Below are 8,852 nucleotides of genomic sequence, written 5' to 3' on the forward strand. Positions count from 1 at the left end.
ATCTAGGTGGCGACTCTGTCACTATCTTTTGTGTGAAATTCGGATTGCCTTAGTGATCCCAAGTTCACATAAAAGACGAATAAAAATCAATAAAAAAAGAGCACACGCCAATCGCGTGGGTACGAGAGACCAAGAGAGAGTGTGGCGGCTCGCGCCCCACCCCTCTCGTGGGATCGGGTCCCACAAGATCCTATGCAAAAATTATCATCAAAATACAAACACAAACCCTAAAGTACTAACAACAAATCTTAAGACTCTATTGCCTAAACCCGAGTCTTTAGATGATCTGATGTTCATCCAAAGAAGCCAACGTATCCCCACCTCCACAGGAATCAGAGTCACGTAGTTCTTCGTGCTTATTATAGGCTATGATGCCTATGACATCTAGACATTTATCCTAGACTCGACCTAAAAGACCTGACTAGTTATTAAAGCTTCTTGTGCGATTATTTAAATTCTAATGGATTGTGGATTTTAGGACACCCTATATGCCCTAACTAAATGCAGGTTAGCCCTAAGTTAATGCAGGTAGTTCCTACAACCTATGTGTAACTAGGTTGTATATTCTAAGGGAAACAATAGGCAAACTAACGCATCATATTCTAGCCATCAGTCGGCAATGTGAATCACCAACTGACCGGACGGAGGCGTAACAAACTCCTAACTCTAACACAAACACAAACAAAACACACAACATACAAAGACAAACTCCTACCTCTAAAACTCTCCACCTAGGACAAACTCCTAACTCTAGAGGAAGATCTTTTTAAAAAACAAGGTTTTAAAGTTGTTTGAACAATTTTTGAAAGGTTTACAAAGTTTATTTACAAAGTTTGGCTGCACTTGAGATAAAGATCCTAAGCTGCACTACGTACCTTGTGGGAAAGGATCAAGCCAACGTAGTTTGGAACGAACTTTCCTAATACGCTCCTAAAACTCAACACTTTAGATTTTTCTAAGGTTTTTGATGTTTTTCAAATGTTTTTGACTTTTGAATTTTTGATATTTTTGAATCTTAAAATATTCAAATGTTTTTTTTTTGTGATTTTAAATGGTTTCAATGTTCTTGTGATTTTAAGATTTTAAATGTTTATGGATTTTTTAAAAATTCAAATGTTTTCACCCATTTGGTCAAAGGCTAAAGGGAACACACAAGGCAATTGTAGACACCCACATTTTGCTTTACTTTAACCAACAATAACCTAATATATGTTTTAGGTCATTAATATCTTGATCTGACTTTACGGATCATCAATCGGGACAAAATAAGATAGGGTCACTTCATAGCCCGAACCCTGATTCCATTCCGAGACCCGATTTCCGTAAATCGTTAGATCAATGGCAGATCTTGACCTGGGTCTAACCATCCAAAACCACCTAACCTCTCCTCTCATCCTAACCATCCAAACCTCACCTAACCTCACCTAACCTCTCCTCTCATCCTAACCATCCAAACCTCACCTAACCTCACCTAACCTCACCTAACCACCTAACCTCACCTAACCTTACCTAACCTCACCTAACCTCACCTAACCTCCTATCCCATTCTCCTATAAATACCCTCTCATCCCACCATCCAACAAGGAGAAGAAAAAGAACCCCTCTCTTAGAAAATTCATCCCTCTCCCTCATCTCTTAAAGGGTTCGGCCATCCTTGCCGGATCGGGTGATTTTATACGTTGGGTGATATATATCAAAAGCAGTCATTATCAAGCAAGGAATCATCTTCAAGGAATTAACATCAAAGAAAAATCAAACACAAAGTGGGTTTCCAAAGAGGTAGGCATTTATTTCAATTCTATGTAGGGTCTGTTTTCATGCATATCTTTTACTTTAAAAGAAAAACCATGTTAGGAAGCATGTAGGGTCTGTTTTCCCCCTGGTTAGCCTCTGGTTAGACCCTGGTTGCACCCAGGTTCGCTGCTGGTTGCACCCAGGTTCGATGCTGGTTGCACCCTGGTTCCCTACTGGTTCGCACCCTGGTTCGATATTGGTTCGCACCCTGGTTCCCTGCTGGTTCGCACTCTGGTTAGACCCTGGTTGCACCCAGGTTCGCTGCTGGTTGCACCCAGGTTCCCTGCTGGTTGCACCCTGGTTCCCCTGCTGGTTCGCACCCTGGTTCCCTGCTGGTTCGCACCCTGGTTCCCTGCTGGTTCGCACCCTGGTGCACCCTGGTCCGCACCCTGGTTTGTACCCTGCTTCCTCCTAGTTAGACCATGGCTAGTCTCGGGTTTGCTCCTAACTTAGACCCGACTCACTTGACCCTAACCATTAACCCAATCCAACCAAGTCATATCCCAACACAATCCGAGTCGCATGTCTGAATCCATTTGGCCGAATCTCATAAGCCCGCCCACTTTGAATTCCGAAAATTCAAACCCTTGATGATTCCAATATGCTCAATTCTTTGATGCAAATTCCCAATTCCAAAATCCCATTGCTATATCAATGTTTTTGAATCTCAAGTCCAATGCTCAAATACAAACCCGATTCCTGATCCAAATACCAAACCTGTTTTCCAAAATCCAAGCAACCTCCCCGGCGGAACTACGTGTGGCTTGATCCCCATCGCGGGGTACGTAGGCAATTTGGCACTCCCAAGTTCAGTCGCACCTTTCTCTATCTTTCTCATTCCCTCACACTATTTCATCATCTCTTCCATTTTTTTTTTTCACTAACCTCGAGAATTTAAATCGATTTGTCTTGTGTCTTTCGGAACCGTTGGATCACGGTTTCCGTCGTAAGGACCCTTAGAGCCCAATTTAGGAACACCGGTGTCGTGTCGTATCCTAAGTTTTAGAGAGTCCTAGAGTTAGGAGTCCAGCCTCATCACGGACGTTTGCTATGTATAGCAACCGTGCCATAGGTCTAGTTACACTAGTCACCCAATCTTTCCCTAGGACAAGCCTAGTAAACTAGGATGTAGGCAAACCTGCATTAGTCTAAGGGACCATTTGCATTTAGATGAGAATCATATAGCATCTTAGATGAAATCCTAAGATAATAAAATCCTCAACTTGAATTAAATAACTTCTCCTAAAACTGTTGAAACAGTCAATCCCGTCTAGGTCGGTGTCCTAGTTGAGTTAGGCATAAGTAGCTTAGCTTAGGTGCACCGAACTACGTCGACTCTGATCCCAGTAAGGCTTGGGTACGTAGGCAGCTTGGATGTCTGATGGCATACCACCCGCGAGTCGGCACCACAAACAAATTGTGGTGTTTTGTATATTAATTTTCTCGTAAATACTTAATCAAATCACTTAGGACTTTCCATGAAATTAGAATTCTAGGAGAACTTTCACTTAGATTGAATCCAGACAAATTAATAAATCAAGATACACATTTAGGATTCTCATTGAAATTAGATCATAGGATGCATGTCACTTAGTTCGCACATTAACATAGAGTTGAATGAGCCATTTAAAATAAATTTAAAAGAGTTAGCTTTTGGAATCGAAGACCGATTATCGGGCAGGAATGGTGCATGTGGCGGATAACTCCCCATACCTTCCATTCTCGTAACCAGGTAGCGAGTCTAGATTTCTGGTTAATTACGGGTCCTAGATCTCACATCTAGGTGGCGACTCTGTCAGTCTCTTTCGTGTGGAATTCGGATTGCCTTAGTGATCCCAAGTTCACAGGAAAGATTAATTCAAATCAATAATAAAATGCACACGCCAATCGCGTGGACACGAGAGACCAAGAGAGAGAGAGCGGCGGCTCGCGCCCCACCCCCCTCTCGCGGGATCAGGGTACCACAGTCTGGCGACTCTGCTGGGGATCACCTAACTTCATTAAAACTTCAAAAGATAATTCATTTGAATTTAATTTTAAATGGCTCATAAAAACTCTATACTTGTTAGATTAGTTTGTCTTGTTTTATTTTCTCATCACATTTTACTCAAACTTAATTTAACAAAACCTGAAGGCATCATAGATTGCGCAAACATATTGCACACACTTACATCACTTGCATCTAAACTCTTGCATCTCACGTGCACACACGTCCTATTTTAGGAACCCGGAGTGTTATCTAGCATGGTTGACTGGGATTTCATCACCTGGTGCCTCTGTGCTAGAGAAGCATTCCACCCTTAGCCTAGTACCTTTATGGTACGTAAACGGATCTCTTGTTCACGTACTGATACGCCGGACACTGGTACAGTATATCGAACAGGGATTCGCGCTAAGGGAACTCTTGGCCTTACCCCTAGATTAACCCACACATGCATGTAGTATACGAACACATGTGCATCACGTGTGTGAGCCTAGTTTAGGATATCCTACCCATTGGTGTCTAGATTAGGCCGTGGTCCATCTTCCAATGGTCACGATCGGTCCTTATATACACGAACAAAGTCATGAGTCGAGATTCTCTCTCCACTCCGATAGATTAGGATTAAGGTTGATGCCTTCAGGTAACACTGATAAAATGTGAAAAAAAAAAATTCCCTTTGGGTTAGGATATAAATCCCATCATTTCCAAAGATCTCATAGGATTAGTCATTCATGATCTATCCGTTGAAAGCAATCTTATGCTATCTCATCTAATCTTTTGATCGTGCGCCTTTCGTTCTTCTGTCATACGATTCGATCGTATCTTCATGCCATCCCCTAACTGGCAGATGCAGAATCTCACAATCTTTCGATTATGCGTTCTCATGATCTGATCATGCCTGGTCCAGATAATCCAATCTTGCTTGTACCCCTGGTCTGTTCCTCCTCTAGGGGCTACCTTTTTCAAGATTATTTTGCTAAGTCCTTCAGAGTTCACTCTCAGAATCCTTGAGCTAGGGGCATTTCCCTATGCGAATCAGTCATCATTGTCCAAAATTGAAAGTATCAGCCATGATGATGTTCAGAACGAACCAGCCTTCGACGAGCCTTCAACGCCAAACAGTTGCAGCAGTTAAAGTTTTAGTCACTTACTATTTTATATTGAGTCAGTCATCATGGTCAGTATAATTGTTGAGTCCGGTCTTACAGTTAAAGGTCAATGCCTAGTCCAGGCAAGTTATCTTCTGTTTCCCTTTCTTATTTAGAGTTGTGAATCCTGAGCATGTTCAGGATAGGTCGTCTGATGTAATAGCTTTTCTTTAAATAAAATTTCAGTCAGTTCCAAAAAGTTCACTTGTGTCTGTTCTTAAGTGTGCTTCTGATCTTAAAATAAGACTCCCTCTTCAAATGAGGACAAAATTGACGAAACTCCACTTGAGTCACAGCAATTACTTGAACGAGAGGAGGAGCGCCAATCCCAACCTTTCAAAGATGAAATTGAAATGATAAACACTGGCACTGAAACTTTGATTCAGTGAATGCCGATTGAAAATACATTACCCTCTAAAGAGTGTGAAGAATTGATAAAATTATTTCAAGAATAAGAAGATTGTCTAGAAAAGCTACAACCGATACCAGGGGCAAGACATAGATGGAAAGCTCAAAGAAAATGAAGAAAGTGAGAAGATATATGCTATACAAGGGGCATAGAGTGGAAACAACTTTCATATTTCCAATCAATGACCTTGGTTCTCAAATTCATAACATAAAGCCAACAAATTCAAGATGAAAAGTTCAAGAGCAAACAATGAAAAGTGATCATCAGATATCGAGAGTACGAATCCATAGATGGAGGATGTCAAAGAACAAGTTTCACTCTATGAAAATCAAAAGCACGTATTAGAATCTTGGAAGAAGAAGATCCATTATCTCTTACCTGGAAATGCCGTCAAATTTTGTGAAAAAAAAGAAAAGAAAAAATAAATAAATAATCAGTACCAGAGGGACCCTAGTAACCTAGATCGATTCCCAATTTGAACATCGGAAGGCCTCCTTTGGCCGAATAAATCCCAAAATCAGAACCCAACGTCAAAAGAATACCGGTTTGCAAACCCTTCGAGCCTGAATCAAATTTTCTTGAAAACCCATCAAACTAGGGGCATCCGCCCCGAACTACGCGAGACCTGATCCCTACACTGGGGTACGTAGGCAGCTCGGTTAAACCGAGTTCGGTCGATTCAAAAAAAAAGAAAAAGAAAAATCAATCGTTCCAGAAAAAAAAAGAGGGACAAGTTCCAAAAGAAGAGAAGTTAATTGTTCCAGAAAGAAAAGAAAAAAGGAAAAAAATCAATTAACCTTCAAACAATTGATCTTCAAACTAGGGGCATTCGCCTTGACCTACACACGACCTGATTCCTACCTTGGGATATGTAGGCAACCTGTTCACAGGTTCGGTCGAAATCTTTGTTGAACCTTAAGCCATTCTTTGAAAAGCCCTATCCTACCTATAAAGTCCTTCTGGTGTTCAGAACTAATGAGCTAGGTCCCGAGACACAATAAAAAAAAATGATGAATAAGAAAACGAACGGAGTTTGAAGATCTGCTAGACTGAAAACCTGAAAGGGCGGTCTAGGCAAAATTTAAGATCATTCCCCTGCTAAGTTGAAAACCCGAAAGGGCGGCTTAGGCAAAAGCTAAGGGGATAGCCTGCTGGATCGAAAACCTAGAATGGTGGTTCAGGCAAAAGTTAAGGCTAGCGCGGTCCGCCAAGTTAAAAACCCCGAAGAGGTGACTTGGTCACGGTAAGAGAATCATTATAAGAAGGCTACAGCTGGTATCAAGACTGAAGATCAACTGAAGTTCAAGCAAATTCAAGTGATATCCTCAAAACTGGGGGCATTGAAGCTAAGCAATCTTAGGGGGCGTAATTAAATCCTTGAGGCATTACTGTTTTAAGGAAAAAGTCCAGTATTTACCAATTGAAAAACTATTCCTCGAAAGGATAGACTTACCAAACAAAATATTAACTAAGTCAGAAGCATCACTGTGTTTGTCAGTATAGTCAGTCAATCTTTGTTATTCTAAGTTCACTCCTTCAGGGCTGCTCAATCCTTTGAGTAGTGCCTTTCATCTAAGTTTTCTCTTTAGAAAGAGTCAATCGTCGTTCCTATGTCCAAATGATGTAACTGTCTTGGTGAAGGAGGCCCGGCCTAGGCAGCTCCCTGCAATTATACCTGAAAGGGTTCGAGAATCTAGTCAAACAGCTACATTTCAAAGAAGATCAACTCAGAAGAGTTCAGAAGTAGAAACATCAGAAAGCCCAGCTTCCGTAAAAAGATCATACCCCAGGAAGGCACCTTAAGCTTGGAAGAGCCCCAGATGCAATGGTGGTTGAGCCAATTTCTCAGAAAGATGAACCATTAAAATTCAGAATTTCCTTCCGGTTAGTTAAATACTATCCTGGTCAAGAAATGTTCATCTAAGCACCTGTCAAAAAACAGATCCCGCTTTTCCATGTTAGAGAGCCGTTGTTCTAAATTACCAATTTCAAGTATCTTGTTCAAGGTTTCAGTTATCAAAATCCCCAGAAGACAAGACCAACAGTCTCATTGAGAAAAATCTTGTTGAAGTTTCATAAAAGTGTTCCTAATCCATTCTTGTTAGTAATGGTTCTTCGTTCATAAGGTTGGTCGTCTCATCATTCGTCAAAGTCTTGGTTTCCAATATCTTTACTGGGCACGATCTATAATGTCCCCGATTTCATTGAGTTCAAAAAAAAAAAATAAAAAAAAAAAATCCAAAATTCATCAAATCCAATCCCCGATTCAAACAAATCCAATCTTACGTCAAATTCAAGTTCATGAAAAATCTCATGTCCTCTTTGAGCCCTTTTGTGAAAGGTGCCTCATTTCTCGAGTCCATTTGTGAATGGTCTCGTCTTCTCCTTGAACCCGTTTGTGAACAGGTTTCTCATTCTCTGAGTCCATTTGTGAATGCTCTAATGTCCTCTTTGAGCCCGTTTGTGAACGGTGCCTCTGTTCTCGAGGCCATTTGTGAATGGTCTCATCTTCTCCTTGAGCCCGTTTGCGGACGGTACCTCATTTTCCAAAAATAAAAAAATTTATCAAATCCAAATCCTTAATTAAAAAAAAAAAATAAAAAAAAATACAATCCTACGTCAAATTCAAGTTCATAAAAAATCTCTAAATTCTTCGAGCCCGTTTGTGAACGGGGCCTCATTTCTCAAGTCCATTTGTGAATGGTCTCGTCTTCTCCTTGAACCCGTTTGTGAACGGTGTCTCATTCTCTGAGTCCATTTGTGAATGGTCTCATCTTCTCCTTGAGCCCGTTTGTGAACGGTGCCTCATTTTCTGAGTCCATTTGTGAATGGTCTCGTGTCCTCTTTGAGCCCGTTTGTGAACGGTGCCTCATTTCTCGAGTCCATTTGTGAATGGTCTTGTCTTCTCCTTGAGCCCGTTTGTGAACGGTGCCTCATTTCTCGAATCCATTTGTGAATGGTATCGTCCTCCTTGAGCCCGTTTGTGAATGGTGCCTCATTTCTCGAGTCCATTTGTGAATGGTCTTGTCTTCTCCTTGAGCCCGTTTGTGAACGGTGCCTCTTTTCTTCGAGTCCATACAACTATGGTCTCTTATCCTCTTTGAACATCATACATCTATGATGTCTCATTTCCTTGGAATCCGTACAAATACGGTATTTCATTCTCTTCGAGTCCATACAACTATGGTCTCTTATCCCCTTTGAACATCATACAACTATGATGTCTCATTTCCTTGGAATCCTTACAAATACGGTATTTCATTCTCTTCGAGTCCATACAACTATGGTCTCTTATACCCTTTGAACATCATACAACTATGATGTCTCATTTCCTTGGAATCCGTACAAATACGGTATTTCATTCTCTTCGAGTCCATACAACTATGGTCTCTTATCCCCTTTGAACATCATACAACTATGATGTCTCATTTCCTTGGAATCCGTACAAATACGGTATTTCATTCTCTTCAAGTCCATACAACTATGGTCTCTTATCCTCTTTGAACATCATACAACT

General features: G+C 41.0%; 1 long non-coding RNA gene across 1 annotated transcript; it reads left to right on the forward strand.

Moving 5' to 3' along the window:
- Positions 1 to 1,160: 1,160 nt before the first annotated feature.
- On the forward strand, positions 1,161 to 7,947 carry LOC143887647 (uncharacterized). The gene is made up of 2 exons (XR_013254322.1): positions 1,161 to 1,779; positions 4,626 to 7,947. It is a non-coding gene; the product is annotated as an uncharacterized LOC143887647 (long non-coding RNA).
- Positions 7,948 to 8,852: the final 905 nt, after the last annotated feature.

The sequence above is a fragment of the Tasmannia lanceolata genome, unplaced genomic scaffold, assembly GCF_043159265.1.
Source record: "Tasmannia lanceolata isolate RefF3 unplaced genomic scaffold, GAP_Taslan_0.1 ptg000012l, whole genome shotgun sequence".
In the NCBI taxonomy this organism is placed as follows: Eukaryota; Viridiplantae; Streptophyta; class Magnoliopsida; order Canellales; family Winteraceae; genus Tasmannia; species Tasmannia lanceolata.